Raw genomic sequence first — 17,445 nt, forward strand, 5'->3', positions numbered from 1 at the left:
GTATGTTCTACTGTATGATGAGTATACCACCGCGGTTATCTGTTTATATCCTTCTTTATGAAGACTCAATAAAAAAACTATTGGAAAGAAAAAAATACATTTGTTATGTAGTTCCAAAAATTAAAAAGAACAAACAAACAAATAAAATCATAAATAAATAAATATTATTATTAATAATAATAAAAAAAAATAGGGTAGATTCGATGGACCACTTGGTCTTTTTTCGACCTTCACTCTTCTATGTTTCTATTATAGAAATATTCTGTCCAAATCTAAAAACTAAAAATGATTACATCATTTTTTTTTTTTTTAATGGAGACAATGAAATACTTGTGGCTGATTTGTAAATTTATTGAGCATTACAGGCATACCCCGCTTTAAGTACACTCACTTTACATACACTCGCGAGTAAGGACATACCCGCGAGTGTATGTAAAGTGCCTTACAAGTACTGTACAGACATTTTGCAGCCGTGGTAGAAGGAGCTGAAGCTCCGAGAGCATAGCCCGCCCTATTCCAGTGTGCCCCTGACACCTCCACTACAGCTCCTGACACCCTCGCTACAGTCCCTGACCCCCTACTACACCCTAGAAGTGAAAAAAGGTATTGTTTCACTTTAAGTACATTTTCGTTTTACATACATGTTCTGGTCCCATTGTGTACTTAAAAGTGGGGTATGCCTGTATACAGCCACAGAGTCTATATTTTAGAACCTTATCCAACCTGGTGGACACGAGGATTAGGAAGTCACAGAACCCGGTGTACAGTCCAGTTTGCTCTTTATAGCGTTTTTATGGCAAGTTTGTAGCCAGATGTTCTTATTGTAGTGAATGAAATATTTTTGCTGCATCTATTTCTGAGATATTTCGCAGTATTATGTGAAGACGGCAGTAGAGAAGGGACCCCAGAGAGATTTCACATTTGCAATGCAGAAGGCTGAGAATCACAGCTTGGGATCTAGGGCAGCCAAAAGGGCCAATGTTTGTTTGCTTAGTAGTGAGTGAAGAACTCAGGAGGCAATGAGATTGATAGGTGGCAAGATAGGGGGAGGTGATAAACTGTTGTTTTCACAGCTTACAAGGTGCTGGAAAAGCAGAAGGTTAGATAAAAGGCAATGTGTAAAGGGACCCGATTCTCAGTGTACAGAAAATAGGTTCAGTGAAAATAGGCCAATGATTGGGAACTATTTTCACACCAAGTGTCTGTGAGAAAATGGAAAAGAAAATAATGTTTTGTGTCAACTATATGTGATAAAAAGCGTCAAAACTACACAAATAAATATGTGTGTTTTATGGGAAAAAAAACATTTTGTTTGTTTGTTTTTTTTCTTTAACTTTTTTTTATAATTAGACAAAAAAAATGAACTATAAATAAAAAAAATAAAAAAATGGGGCAGACTTAAAGTGGGAGTTCACCCTAAAAAAATTTTTTAACATTAGATTGAGGCTCATTTTGTCTAGGGGAATCGGGTGGTTTTTTAAAATCGAAGCTGTACTTACCGTTTTAGAGAGCGATCTTCTCCGCCGCTTTCGGGTATGTCTTCGGGACTGGGCGTTCCTATTTGATTGACAGTCTTCCGACAGGCTTCCGACGGTCGCATCACGAGTAGCCGAAAGAAGCCGAACGTCGGTGCGGCTCTATACGGCGCCTGCGCACCGACGTTCGGCTACTTTCAGAAAATCGTGACGCGATGGATGCGACCGTCGGAAGCCTGTCAATCAAATAGGAACGCCCAGTCCCGCAGCCCATACCCGGAAGCGGCGGAGAAGATCGCTATCTAAAACGGTAAGTACAGCTTCGATTTTAAAAAAAACTACCCGATTCCCCTAGACAAAATGAGCATCAATCTAATCTTAAAAATTTTCATTTCTGGGTGAACCTCCACTTTAATGGACTGACGTTTTTCTGACATCTTTTTCTTCTATGTTAATAATATTATTTGTATTATGCAGTGCTGATTATTTCTAGAACTTAAAGGGGTTGTAAAGCTTCCTGTTTTTTCACCTTAAAGCATCCTATGCATTAAGGTAAAAAAGCATCCGTTAATTACAGGCCCCCCAACCCCCCCGGTTTACTTACCTGAGCCCTTCGAATGTCCTACATCGAGAATGCGCTGGCTTCTCGGCCCGGTCTTCTTGGCTCTTCATTGGATAGATTGTTTGCAGCGCAGCCATTGGCTCCAGCTGCTGTCAATCAAATCCAATGACGCGGGCGCTGGGGGCGGGGCCAAGTCAGACATTCGTGTCTCTGGACTCAGCAGCCCTGTGAGCGCCTCCAGCGGCCTATGCATGCAGGCTCTATATACTGTGAGCTCTAACAATTTTTAAACTGCCCACTAGATGGAGCTTTAATCCCTTTCTATACACACACACACACACACACAGGAGCGGTTGAGGCAATTGCATGCGATTCGGACAGGAAACAAACATACCTGTTCAAATTGCATGCGATTCTTTGCAGTGAGATTTGCACCCATTCATCTTGTATTGACGCAAATCACACTGAAAAGTTTTGGTATCGGGAGCATTTGGTTGAGTACCGATACTCGACCAAATTGCTTGGTACAGGCAAATATGCCTGTATCGGTGCACCCCTGCTATAAATAGTGAGAGATGGAGATCTTTGAGCCACACATGAAATCACAGGATTAGCTTATCCTCTTCTTTGGATGTCATTATCCTACAAGTTCATATCCATTTTTACAAAGTAATTGTTTAGCAGAGATCAGACAGTGTGAAAAGGCCTGGACCACATTTTGCTAAATATTGCTAAATGCAGCCAAATTAAGAAAAAAATAAAAAAGTACAGCACTGCTTAAAATTAACAGCGCTATAAGCACCTGTTATAAATAAATAAAATAAATAAATAAAAAGTGACTTATTTCTTTTGGCACTGGGCTGCATCTGTGATCAGTGGATTGTAGAGGCAATGCACAGGGATTGATCTACTAAAGGCAAATAGACGATGTACTATGATGCGGTTGCACTCAATGGGGTGGATTAACAAAAGCCATATAGACTGTACATGCTGCAAGTGCAGTTGCTCCAGAACCAAATGAATTAGATGAAGCTTCACTTTGTAAAGAATACCCAGTCAGGGGCAAGGAAAATAAAATAATTTGTGATTGCATATCAGTGGCGGCTGGTGCTCAAAATTTTTTGGGGGGTGCAAATAAACTGAAAAAAAAAAAACCCCATCAACCTGTCAAACGTAGCCACTGTGCCCATCAATTGCCGCCACTGTGCCATCAAATGCAGCCACTATGCCCATTAAATGCAGCCACTGTGTGCCCATCAATTGCCGCCAGTGGGTATTTAACCACTCCAGCCCCGGAAGCATTTGCCCCTTAATGAGCAGGCCATTTTTTGCGATACGGCACTGCAACGATTTTACTGACAATTGAGCTGACTCAGTTTGCAAGTGTTGTCTTGCAAAACCAGCAGCTTCAAGCCTCTGTGGTGTGCAGTATCGCATTTGAACTGAGGTGCGGGGGTGCCAGAGCCGAGGGGAGCCGATCAAAGCTGTTCGGAAATACTTGGAAATACTCCCGAGCCTTTCCAAGGTTTTCACAGTTCAACCAAGCTGTCCGTGGGTCTTTCTGGGTATTTCTGAGGCTCTCCGGCGCCCCCCACCTCTGGCCACATGCGGTATTGCATGCCATAGAAGTCAATGCGGAACAAATTATTTTCGTTTCCATTGACTTCTATGGGGAAACTCGCTTTGATATGCGAGTGCTTTGGATTATGAGCATTCTCCTGGAATGGATTATGTTCGTAATCCGAGGTTCCACTGTATTCTACTTGTTAGGTCTACCCACACACGTTAGTGTCTTAAAGGGTCACTAAAGGAAACATATTTGTTTAGCTAAATAGCTTCCTTTACCTTACTGCAGTACTGGTTTCATATCCTCATTGTTCATTTTTGCTGTAATCCTTCTCTGTTCTAAACAGTGCCTGGTTGTCTGTTTCCTGATGAAAAAAGTCATGGGAGCTTTCTCTCTGTGGTCATTAATCAAGGAGGTGTGATTACTGTGTGTCTAAAACCCCTCAACACCAATCAGTTTTGTTTTACAAACCATCACTGCCCTGTATTGGCTCTGAGTCTCTGTACATCACAGAACCAGGAAACAGCATGCAAAAGCGAAACTGAAACTTTAGGTACATTATATGATTGATTTTTATCTATGTTTAATCATTTTTAAAAGGAATCAGTTAACTATTATGTCTCTATACCCTGTAAACAGTAATTTCAGCAAAAACATTTTTTTCCTTAACAACTCCTTTAAGAACAAATTCTGATGCATCATTATATAGTACATCACTAAAGTGTGAGGCCTCGTACACACGACCGTTTTCCTCGACAGAAAGAAACTTGGTGGGAGAGCCTTTTTTGCCGAGGAAAATGGTCGTGTGTACATTTTTCATCAAGGAAACCGTCGAGGAACTCAACGAGGAAAAAAGAGAACAACTTCTCTTTTTCCACGACGGGAGTCTCAATTTCCTCGTCCTATTCCTCGTCGGGCTGGTTTTCGACGAGAAACACGTTCGTGTGTATGCTAAGAAACCCGCGCATGCTCAGAATAAAGTATGAGACGGGAGCGCACCTTCGGTAACAGTAGCGTTTGTAATGGAGATAGCACATTTTTCACGCTGTAACAGACTGAAAAGTGCAAATCGTCTCTCACCAAACTTTTACTTAACACGCAGTAACATGAGATTAGCAAAAGCAGCCCCAAGGGTTGTGCCAGTGGAATTGAACTTCCCCTGCCGTTGTATGTGTTCTACGTCACAGCGTTTGAGAACGACGAGATTTGATCTTGACAGTGTGTACACAAAGAAAGCTTATCGAGTTCCTCAACAAGCCTAACAAGGAACTCGTCGAGGAAAACGTTGTGTCTCGCTCGACGAGTTACTCAGGTCGTGTGTACGAGGCCTGAAGGTTGCTTGTGTAAGTTGCTTGGTTACAGGATTGCATATCATTAGTTTTCCCTGTTTGATGTCGATCAGCCACCGATTTCTGATATCTATTTAGAACTTCCGTGGTACGATCTTCTCATAATATTTCATACATTTGCCCTTTTTATTGAAAACTTTTTTCTCCTACTGAATAGTGTTGAGCAGAATATGCCATATTCGATTTCGCGATATATCTCGAATATATATTCGAATATTCGAGATATATTCGCTAAATTCGAATATTCGTGATATTTTATCGAAATGAAATGATTGCGATTTTTCGCTATTGCGAATGCGAAAATAATTGCGATTTTTTGATAACTGCGGTAGGAGCACTCTGATTGGCTCAGAATATTCGTGATATTTTATCGAAATATCGCAACATGCGAATGCGATATTTATTGCGCAATTTCGAGAAATGCTAGAGGAGCGCTCTGATTGGCTCAGAATATTCGTGATATTTTATCGAAATATCGCAACATGCGAATGCGATATTTATTGCGCAATTTCGACAAATGCTGTAGGAGCACTCTGATTGGCTCAGAATATTCGTGATATTTTACAATACAAAATAATTGCGAATATTCGGCAAATGCAGAAGGAGCACTCTGATTGGCTCAGAATATTCTTGATATTTTACAATACAAAATAATTGCGAATATTCGGCAAATGCAGAAGGAGCACTCTGATTGGCTCAGAATATTCGTGATATTTTACAATACAAAATAAAAAGTGTTTTGCATTGGTGGTGATTCTTTACTCTATCCATCTGTCACAGCCGTTTGTCAATCAAACACCTTGAAGATTGAACACGTTCATGCTGCATGCTTTGGACTTTTTTTCACTTCACATATCAAAGACATTTTTATGAAAGATTATTTTTCTATTATTGGGACTATATTTCTTTATATATTTGTTTCACTGTGTATTTCACAAGTTATTTGCGCTTGCTTATTTTATAATTTGCCCACATGTCTTGTCACTAGACATAGTTTTTATTCTTGTAGAGCGACTCCATTTTCTGTCTTGTATTAATTTATGTTGTATAACATTTTTGAGTTGCTGCTGTATTCTCCCCTTTTTTAAGGTATGCGCAATTTTTTCCTTCTTACAAAAAATAATAATATCAAACATACAAATATTCATAACATACACATACACAAAGCCCCCCCCTTTTGCATCAGAGACAATCAGAGTTCTCCTACCACAGTTATCGAAAATTCGCAATCATTTTCGCATTCGCATTAGCGAAAAATCGCAATTTTTTTTTTTTTTCAATTTGGCAACATAAAAGGATCGCCTCAGCTTAGCTACTCGGCCCAGGGTCTCTAATCATACCAGCAATGCTTTTAGACGTCGATAGGATGTGATCTGTTTTAAAAATCAAATTGAAAAAATGCGAATATTCGGAATTGCGAATATTCACCGCGAAATTCGAAATATAGCGCGATTTCTCGAATATGCTATATTCGAGTCGAATATTCGCAATGCGAATATTCGTGAGCAACACTACTACTGAATTCTTCATCCTAGCAATGAAAAAATACCCAGTGAAATGGAATACTTAATCAATGCAGCCGGGAAAAACTGGAAACTCGATATCAGGGATAAAGTAATCATGAAAAATGAAATATGTGTTTTATGTGAACTGAGCTCTAACGTAACCGAATTGTCTGCTGTAAGGGTATCTCTATGGTTTTATGGGAGTTATTTACATCTGCAATATTTCAAATTGAACATCACAGCATGCAGAATCCTTAAAGCTCATCTCTCAGTGAATGTAAAGCCCTTATTCATCTTGTAAGTCCTCTATAATATGTCCCTCACCTGCTTCTCTTTTGGGAGTGGAGACCAGTCATCTGTGTGCAATGTGTGCAATGACCTGCCAGAAACATTACCTCCTGACCTTCTCATTAATACGAGAAATAGAGATTAATAAGTGACCGTCGGCTCACTTTCATGCTTTGATTTTCTAAATAAAATAAAAAAGTAGATGTCATAGGCTCCTATATCACAATACACTGACCAGACCCTTTTATTTAGGTACACCTTGCTAGTACCGGGTTGGACCCCCTTTTGCCTTCTTTGTAGCATAGATTCAACAAGGTGTTGGAAACATTCCTCAGAGATTTTGGTCCAAATTGCAGGGGTCGTCAACCCCTGGGCTGCAGCCCACTACCGGGCCGTGGCCTTACTTCAGCCGGGCCGTGGGTTCGAACGGGGGGGCATGAGAGGATATTAGCACCTGGTGGAAAAGATAAGCGAGCGAGCAGGCGGGCCAGCAGAGATGACATCATCTCTCTCCGCCCCCCCCGCATCGCTGCTCTTCCGCTCTTTCAGCGTCAATGTCCAAGGTGCGCGGGGAGCAGAGAGATGACATAATCCCTCACTGCCCCCGAATCGCTGCTCTTCCGTCCCTTTCAACGTCAATGTCGGAGGTGCGCGGAGAGCAGAGAGATGACATCATCCCTCACCACCCCCCGCATGTGACATTCCGCATCTGGTGAAAAGCAATGTGGCAGGTGAAGTGGTAAGTGACATTCCGCATCTTGTGGCAGGCAGCATGGCAGGTGACGTGGCAAGTGACATTCCGCATCTGGTGGCAGGTGACATGGCAAGTGACACCATATGCGAAATGTCACTTGTCACATCACCTGCCACGTTGCCTGTCACCAAATGCGGAATGTCACTTGCCACGTCACCTGCCACACTGCCTGATGCTTCTTGTGGCAGGCAGTGTGGCAGGTGACATGGCAAGTGACATTCCGCATCTGGTGACAGGCGATGTGGCAAGTGACATTCCGCATCTGGTGGCAGGCAACATGGCAGGTGACGTGGCAATTGACAATTCAAATCTGGTGACAGGCAGCGTGGCAGGTGACGTGGCAAGTGACATTCCACATCTGGTGACAGGCAGCGTGGCAGGTGATGTGGCAAGTGACATTCGGCATCTGGTGGCATGCGACGTGGCAAGTGACACACTCAGGGCTCCCACGGATTCTGCATTATGGTGAGTTGAACAATGTCATTTATTACTTTAATGTAATAATAGAACTAATGCGCTGACAAATTGCCCGCAAAAAATCGATTACCCCCTGCGTGCCAACCCCAACCCCCGCCCTGGGCCTTGGCACAATTTTCATTCATGCAGTCGGTCCCAGAGCCAAAAAGGTTGGGGACCACGGCTCTATTGGATGAGATCTGGTGACTGTGGAGGCCATTGGAGTACAGGGACCTCATTGTCCAGTGGTGAGATGATTGGAGCTTTGTGACGTGGTGCATTATCCTGCTGGAAGGAACCATCAGAAGATGGGGACACTGTAGTCATATAGGGATGGGCATGGTCACCAACAATACTCAGGTAGGCCTTGGCATTTAAGCAATGCTCAGTTGGTTTTAAGGGGCCAAAGTGTGCCAAGAAAACATCCCCCGCACCATTACACCACCACCACCAGCCTAAACCATTGATACAAGACAGGATGGATCCATTCTTTCTTGTTGTTTATGCCAAATTCTGACCCTACCATCTGAATGTCGCAGCTGAAATCAAAAACTCATCAGACCAGACAATGTTTTTCCCAATCTTCTATTGTCCAGTTTAGTGTGAATTGCTGCCTCAGTTTCCTGTTAGCTGACAGGAGTGGCACCCGGTGTGGTTTTCTGCTGCTGTAGCCCATCTGCCCTTTCTTCCCCATTCTGATGCTTGGTTCGAACTCCAGCAAGTCGTCATCGCCACGTCTAGATACCTAAATGCATTGAGTTACTGCCATGTGATTGGCTGATTAGCAATTTGTGTCACCAACTAATTGAACCGGTGTACCTAATAAAGTGGCCAGTGAGTGTGTACATAGGAAAAAATATTAGAAAGGAAAAGTAAATGTTTTGTGCAGTAAAATGTTAGCTGTATACTCAGCCTGACAAAATATGGAGGCAGACAAGAGGAAAACATATCTAAGTCACATTTGCCTCAATATTTTTCAAACTTTTGGTTCATGGCTATGTGTGTCCAGGTGATATGTTTCTTCATAGAAACCAATAGTTATCCTCACAATCCCACTGTACTCAATAGACAACATTTGCTTCCAAAGGATGAACATTTTTTTTTTATGTCACAATGTAGGGTATAAGATTTCCTATCATCTGTGCCCAGTCTTGCCACACAGAGTTAATCCAGCTCTGAGCAATCCTCTTTTATTGTTCAGTGAAATACAACAGACTTCCAGATAAAAACCAAGGGCCAGATCCACAAAAACCTGGCGCAACTTAAAAAATCCCATTTAAGTTACACTGCCTTAAAATTTCTACCTAAGTGCCCGATCCACAAAGCACTTACCTAGAAATTTCAGGCTGTGTAACTTAAATCCGGCCGGCGCAAGGCGTTCCTATTCAAATGGGGCGAGTCCCATTTAAATGAGGCGCGCTCCCGCGCCGGCCGTACTGCGCATGCGCGAAGTTACGTTACGCCGAGTTTTGTGGATCGCGCCGGCTTAAAAAAGTTGCGTCGGGAAAAAAAAAAAAATTGAAAGCGTCGCTCGGCATGCATTCCTGAGGGAGAACTCCATGCCAATTTTCAAATAAAAAACCGGCATGGGTCCCCCCCCAGGAGCATACCAGGCCCTTAGGTCTGGTATGGGTTGTAAGGAGACCCCCCCTACGCCGAAAAATCGACGTAGGGGGTCCCCCTACAATCCATACCAGACCCGTATCCAAAGCACGCTACCCCGGCCGGCCAGGAATGGGAGTGGGGACGAGCGAGCGCCCCCCCCCCCTCCTGAGCCGTACCAGGCCGCATGCCCTCAACATGGGGGGGTTGGGTGCTCTGGGGCAGGGGGGCGCACTGCGGGCCCCCCCACCCCAGAGCACCCTGTCCCCATGTTGATGAGGACAGGACCTCTTCCCGACAACCCTGGCCGTTGGTTGTCGGGGTCTGCGGGCGGGGTGCTTATCGGAATCTGGGAGTCCCCTCAAATAAGGGGGCCCCCAGATACCGGCCCCCCACCCTAAGTGAATGGATATGGGGTACATCGTACCCCTACCCATTCACCTGGAGGCAAAGTGATAGTTATTAAACACACAACACAAGGGTTTTTAAAATCATTTATTAGTCTGCTCCGGAGGCCCCCCCTGTCTTCTTTAGCTCTAATACCAGGGGGGGCTTCTTCTTCCGCTCTCCGGGGGTCTTCTCCGCTCTCCGGGGGTCTTCTCCGCTCTCCGGGGGGGTCTTCTCCGCTCTCCGGGGGTCTTCTTCTATCTTCGCCGCTCTCCGCTGTTGACTCGGCGCACCCCGGTTCTTCTCCAGCTGTCTTGTGCCTTCTTCTTCAGCGCTGGCTGCCTGCTATCTTCGTGTGTTAGCTCAATTACTAGCAGGCAGCCAGCGCGGTCTTCTGTGACGTCATGTTCTTCTCTTCTCTTCTTCTCCCTTCTTCCGATGTTGACTCGACGCCTCTTCTCACTGCAATGATGGAAGCGCGCCTTGCATCCCATTTATATAGGCATCACCGTCCCATCATGCTCCGGTAGGTACCCACGTGGTGGGTGCACGTGGGTAGGCACCCACCACGTGGGTACCTACCGGAGCATGATGGGACGGTGAGGCCTATATAAATGGGATGCAAGGCGCGCTTCCATCATTGCAGTGAGAAGAGGCGTCGAGTCAACATCGGAAGAAGGGAGAAGAGGAGAAGAGAAGAACATGACGTCACAGAAGACCGCGCTGGCTGCCTGCTAGTAATTGAGCTAACACACGAAGATAGCAGGCAGCCAGCGCTGAAGAAGAAGGCATCGGACAGCTGGAGAAGAACCGGGGTGCGCCGAGTCAACAGCCGAGAGCGGCGAAGATAGAAGAAGACCCCCGGAGAGCGGAGAAGACCCCCGGAGAGCAGAGAAGACCCCCGGAGAGCGGAAGAAGAAGCCCCCCCTGGTATTAGAGCTAAAGAAGACAGGGGGGGCCTCCGGAGCAGACTAATAAATGATTTTAAAAACCCTTGTGTTGTGTGTTTAATAACTATCACTTTGCCTCCAGGTGAATGGGTAGGGGTACGATGTACCCCATATCCATTCACTTAGGGTGGGGGGCCGGTATCTGGGGGCCCCCTTATTTGAGGGGACTCCCAGATTCCGATAAGCACCCCGCCCGCAGACCCCGACAACCAACGGCCAGGGTTGTCGGGAAGAGGTCCTGTCCTCATCAACATGGGGACAGGGTGCTCTGGGGTGGGGGGGCCCGCAGTGCGCCCCCCTGCCCCAGAGCACCCAACCCCCCCATGTTGAGGGCATGCGGCCTGGTACGGCTCAGGAGGGGGGGGGGCGCTCGCTCGTCCCCACTCCCATTCCTGGCCGGCCGGGTAGCGTGCTTTGGATACGGGTCTGGTATGGATTGTAGGGGGACCCCCTACGTCGATTTTTTGGCGTAGGGGGGGTCTCCTTACAACCCATACCAGACCTAAGGGCCTGGTATGCTCCTGGGGGGGGAACCCATGCCGGTTTTGATTTTACAAATTGCCGTGGAGTTCTCCCTCAGGAATGCATACCAAATGCTGTCGCTTGAATGGGCTTTTACATGGTGTTACTAACTTTACACTTTGTAAAACCAGCCCTAGTTTTACACTTGCAAACTAAAACTTACGGCGAAAAAACGAAGCTGAAAAGCTTTGTGGATCGCCCTAAGTGCTAATTTGCATACTAGAAGCGGCATTTCGACTCGAAATGCCCCCAGCGGCGGATGCGGTACTGCATCCTAAGATTCGGCAGTGTAATTCAATTACACATGCCGGATCTTCTGCCTAACTTTGGAAAACTGCTTCTGTGGATCAGTTCCAAAGTTAGGACAAGGGATACGATGGAGTAACAGCAGTTACTCCGTCGTATCTCTTTTGTGGATCTGGCCCCAAAGTCCTTGCTTCTGAAAAAAAGTGCACAACTCACATCCCCTCCCCTGTGTTTTGATTAAATGTTTTCAAAATATGGGGTGAGTCACAGTTCAGTGCCATGAGAAAATGCAACAGCCATCAGAATATACATAGAGCTGGAGGGAAGAGGGGAGGGGGATGTGAATTGTGCACTTTTTACAGAAGCTGTGCATGTCTGCAAGCTAGTGCACGAAATATGTAAATAACCTGTCACACACGCAAGGACTTTGGTTTTTATCTGGAAGTCTGTTTTATTTCACTGAACAATAAAAAGAGGATTGCTCAGAGCTGGATTAACTCTGTGTGGCAAGACTGGGCACAGATGATAGGAAATCTTATTCTCTACATTGTGACATAAAAAATAAAAAAAAGTGATCTGTTTCCGGCATTAAGGTAAAAACGTCCCTGTATTTGTATCGACCCCTTATTCCCCGGTATACTTACCTGAGCCTGATCTCGATCCAGCGCTGTGCCCACCTGCAGTGCCTCTCTCTCTCTGATAACAGAGGCAGAAGCACTTGGATCCTGCTGTTGTCAATCAAATCCTGTGAGAAGAGAGTAGGGATGGGGGCTGAGGTGCCATGTGTTTGTCAATAGACAAACACAGCCCAGCTCGGTAGGGAGCCCGCAGGTGTGCCCTCATAGGAAGCAGCTTCCTATGGTGGCGCACCGATAAGAGGACTGAAAAGCAGGCCTTTACAATCATTTTAATAAAGATCACAGCTTTGTTTTACAATAAAAGTTCTCTCACATTAAGTAATTCTAGATACAAATGTTTTTTTCCAAAAGTTATTCCGTGCAATAAGTTCCTTCTTCGCGTAGAAAAAGTGATACACCAGTGCTACTGTATGCTAAAATATCCCTATTCAACTCCTAGGTTTACACTGGCAAAGGATATAGAGCACATTTTAAAGTTGGCAGGCATGGCTGACGCAGTTCCAGTTGTTTGCTCGAAATACATGTCCTTTTCCAGATCTGTCCGGTGAGACTCTCTATGGCACAAAACATTAAAACTCTCTGACTTTTTATTTGACTAACAGTGATTTTAGTTACAAATATATTCCAGCCAAAACTCTATGATTTCCCATCAGAATGTTTTAGTTTTTTTTCTTTATTAACCTAAGCAGTCAATTTTGCCTGTATTGATATACAGTGGAACCTCGGATTACGAGCATAATCCGTTGCGGGAGAATGCTCGTAATCCAAAGTACTTGCATATCAAAGTGATATTCCCCATTGAAGTCAATGGAAACAAAAATAATTTGTTCCGCATTGACTTCAATGGCATGCAATACCGCATGTGGCCAGAGGTGGGGGGGCACCGGAGAGCCTCGGAAACAGCCGGAAAGGCCAGAGGACACAACTCGGCTGACCTCAGAAAGGCACAGGAGTATTTCCGTGTCTTTCCGAACATTTTCGAACAGCTCCGAATGGCTCCAGCGCCCCCCCCCACCTCAGGCCAAACGCGGTACTGCACACCGCTTTGGCCTGAATCCTGTTCGTTTTGTGAGACAACACTTGCAAACCGAGTTACGATTTCTTTTTAAATACAGTGCTCGCAATCCGGGGTTCAACTGTATTTGATTCATTGTCTATGTGGCAGGATATTTCACCATACTTGACATTGACTTTCTGTATACACATACAGTAGGGGAAAATAATTATTTGATTCTGATTTTCCAAGTTTGCCCACTTACAAAGAAATGAAGGGTCTGTAATTTTTATCATAGATGTATTTTATATGATAGAGACAGAATATCAACCAAAAATCCAGAAAAAACATACAATACAAATGTTATAAATGGAGTTCCAGTTCAGTAAAATAAGTATTTGATCCCCAAGGAAAACATGACTTAGTACTTGGTGGAGAAACCCTTGTTGGCAATCACAGGGGTCAGACGTTTCTTGTAGTTGGTGATCAGGTTTGCACACATCAGGAGGGATTTTGGTCCACTCTTCTCTAAATCCTTCAGCTTTCTTGGCTGTGGCTTGGCAACTGAGTTTCAGCTCCACTCCTTTGTTGCCTTGGCGGTATGTTTTGGGTCATTGTCACCTATCCACTACCTATCTTCAGTGTTCTGGCTCTGCCCTTTGTCCCCTCAATGTGGCAAAGTCATAAAAAAAATTATATAATATATATGTGTATCGTGTATATATATATATATATATATATATATATATATATATATATATATACATTTTGAAGTTTATTAAGGGACACAGGTTCCGCCCTCTGTATTTGTGATTGACCCCTATTACTTGTTATACTGAACAAGGTACTTTTTTTGTGTGTCAATGCCCAAAATATCCTATAGGCGGCGGTATACTCCAATCATGTTAGAATAACTGGTTGCTGTGTAAGTACAAAAAATCCTGTTTTTCTTTCACATCTTGTTAAATGCTCATTGGTTGATTTACTGAAGCAGTACTTTTCACCTTAGTTCTTTAAATACTTGATACGTCTTATTTGGTATTTAAAATGGCTTGTTTAGAAAATTAGCCTTTTAGTGGTTTAGTGTATAAACTAGCAGACCCCTGAAAAGCGATCTGTATTTGGATTGCTTTTCAGAGTGCTTTAACAGGCAGTGAGGAGGCCATGTGTTGCATTGTCACCACCTGTTTTAACTCTTTAATTGCAGCACCAATGTGCATTGCAGTGGTGTTGCCACGTTTGGGGTGCTTCCCAAATAGTTTAAATCAATTGTGTTCGACAGGCTAACTGCCCGCCGAACATGACAAGACTGATGGCTTTTGTCACAGGCATACGACGCATCTGTCTGCTGCCATTACAGCTTAAAGGAGCAGTAAAGGAAAACATTTGTTTTTGCTGAAATTACTGTTTACAGGGTATAGAGACATAATAGTTAACTGATTCCTTTTAAACATGATTAAAAATAGATAAAAATCAATCATATAATGTACCTGCAGTTTAGTTTCATTTTTAAACTAGTGTCATGTTTCTGTGAAGTACAGAGACACACAGAACAAAAACAAACAAATCCAGGACAGTGTTTGTTTTTAAAATGAATCTGATTGGTTCTGAGGAGTTTTAGACACACAGTAATCACACCTCCTTGATCATGGACCACAGTGAGAAGCTCATATGAGTTTTTTCATAAGGAGCCAGACAAGCAGGAAGTGTGGAGATCAGAGAAGGATTACAGCTACTTCAAAGCAAAAACGAACAATGAGGACATGAAACCAGGACTGCAGTAAGTTAGTAAAGGAAGCTATTTAGCTAAAAAAAAATTCCTTTAGTGACCCTTTAAGGGCCCTTTCACACTGAGGAGTTTTTCAGGCGTTTTAGCGCGAAAAATAGCGCCTAAATACCGCCTGAAAAACCCCTGCCCTGCAGTCTCAATGCGAAGGCCCGAGAGCTTTCACACTGGAGCGGTGTGCTAGCAGGACCACTCCAAAAAAAGTCCTGCTAGCAGCATCTTTGGAGCGGTGAAGGAGCTCCTTTCCATTGAAAGCAATGGGAAACCGCAGTAATACTGCCCGCAATGCGCCTCTGCATTGGGCGCTAGCGGGAGTTAAAACCACACCTCTATTGGCTGAATACCGCCGCAATTCCGACTGTATAGCGCCGCTAAAAATAGCGGCGCTATACCGCCAGCGCACCTCCCATCCCAGTGTCAAAGGGGCCTAAGGGGGTGGTTGGGGGTTGCTAAAAACAAACCTTTTTCACACACGCCCTCCTCCCCAACCACAACTCTAAATGAGCCCCAAGGGAACAGAGACTAAGCACTTCACAATGTGATGGCTCATTTGGTAATTTCTCTGTGAAAAAACGTATTTGATCAACCAAAGATTAAAGATTTAAATCTTGTGTTATTGTTTGTTGAATGCCTACATAAGCTATGACTACTGACTTATTTGTAGGTATTAAGCACAATACTTTCTGGGTTAATTTGCTAAAGCAAGAGCAGTGACCGCCCTTCACAAAGTCCTGGTGATGAAACGCGTTGAGTGGAGTTAATTGTATAATGCATAGGGTGCCTGCTCCTGTTCTCCAAAGACCAGGAGAGATGAGGTTTTGGGGGCGTTAGCAGTGCTGACTTTGGATTGTGTGTTTTATCAGTGTAATTGGTTTTACACTATGGAGGATGTTTTTCTGTCTTCTTTGCAGGATTGGGAGGGGAACATTGGGGAGGATCATTGATTAATGGAGGAAGAATAATGGGGTTCACATTTGCAGCACTATACAAGTTCTCACTCACTCACTCAACATGCTGCTTGGTGGGCAACACACCTTGGTGGGCCTTTTTTTAATACTAACACTACAAATACATCTGGTGAAGTTACCTATTTTAGGGGGCAGCATGAGAGGTGTTTTATATAACAGCATTGGTGGAGTACTAGTGTGGTTGCTATTGGTTACTGTGGAAGGACACTTGTTTTGGTGGATTTGCATTTTCAGTTTGGAGGAACTGCACATTTGCACTTTTTATTTGAGTGTACCTTGTTAGTCACTGGAATATGTGAAGGATTACGTTAAATACATTTTATCCACTTAAGACCTGGACCATTATGCAGGTAAAGGACCTGGCCAGTTTTTGCGATTCTGCACTGCGACGCTTTAACTGACAATTGCGTGGTCGTGCGATGTGGCTCCCAAACAAAATTGATGTCCTTTTTTCCCCACAAATAGAGCTTTCTTTTGGTAGTATTTGATCACCTCTGCGGTTTTTATTTTTTGCGATATAAACAAAAATAGAGCGACAATTTTGAAAAAAAATATATATAATAATTTATAGAGTTTACAAAATAGGGGATAGTTTTATGGCATTTTTATTAATATTTTTTTTTACTACTAATGGCGGCGTTTAGTGATTTTTTTCGTGACTGTGACATTATGGCGGACACTTTTGACACATTTTTGGGACCATTGTCCTTTTCACAGCAAAAAATGCTATAAAAATGCATTGTTTACTGTGAAAATTACAATTGCAGTTTAGGAGTTAACCACTAAGGGGCACTGTAGGGGTTATGTGTGACCTCATATGTGTTTCTAACTGTATGGGGGCGGGGCTGGACGTGTGACATCATTGATCGCCTTTCCCTATATCAGGGAACAGACGATCAGTGACACTGCCACTGTGAAGAACGGGGAAGGTGTGTTTACACACACCTCTCCCCGTTCTTCAGCTCCTGTGACCCATCGCAGGACACCGGCGGCGATCGGGTCCCGTGGCCGAGGTCACTGAGCTTCAGGCCGGGTCGCGGACGCGCGCCCGCGACCCACGGCTGGGCACTTTAAGGGGACGTACAGGTACGTGCCTGTGCCCAGCCGTGCCCAGCCGTGACATTCTGCCGACGTAAATGTGCAGGAGGCGGTCTTAAATCGGATCGTGTGTACCGAGCATTAGTCTCACGCAGTGCAGCACATCTCCTTCCCATAGAGTTAATCGGATTGTTGATTGCGGCCTGTGGAATGTTGGTCCATTCCTCTATAATGGCTGTGCGAAGTTGCTGGATATTGGCAGGAAGCTTTTCTGCTCAAATGCAATAAATAAATAAAAATAAATAATATTAATAATTATAAATAAATAAATAATAATTGGATGTCTATAAAGCGGTGG

General features: G+C 44.0%; 1 protein-coding gene across 1 annotated transcript in view; it reads left to right on the top strand.

The window, feature by feature from the left end:
* The window catches only part of MEOX1 (mesenchyme homeobox 1), a 106,764-nt gene that overhangs the window by 32,428 nt on the left and 56,891 nt on the right, over nt 1-17,445 (top strand). The gene's annotated exons all lie outside the window — the stretch shown is intronic.

This window comes from Rana temporaria, chromosome 12 (assembly GCF_905171775.1).
Source record: "Rana temporaria chromosome 12, aRanTem1.1, whole genome shotgun sequence".
NCBI classification, from domain to species: domain Eukaryota; kingdom Metazoa; phylum Chordata; class Amphibia; order Anura; family Ranidae; genus Rana; species Rana temporaria.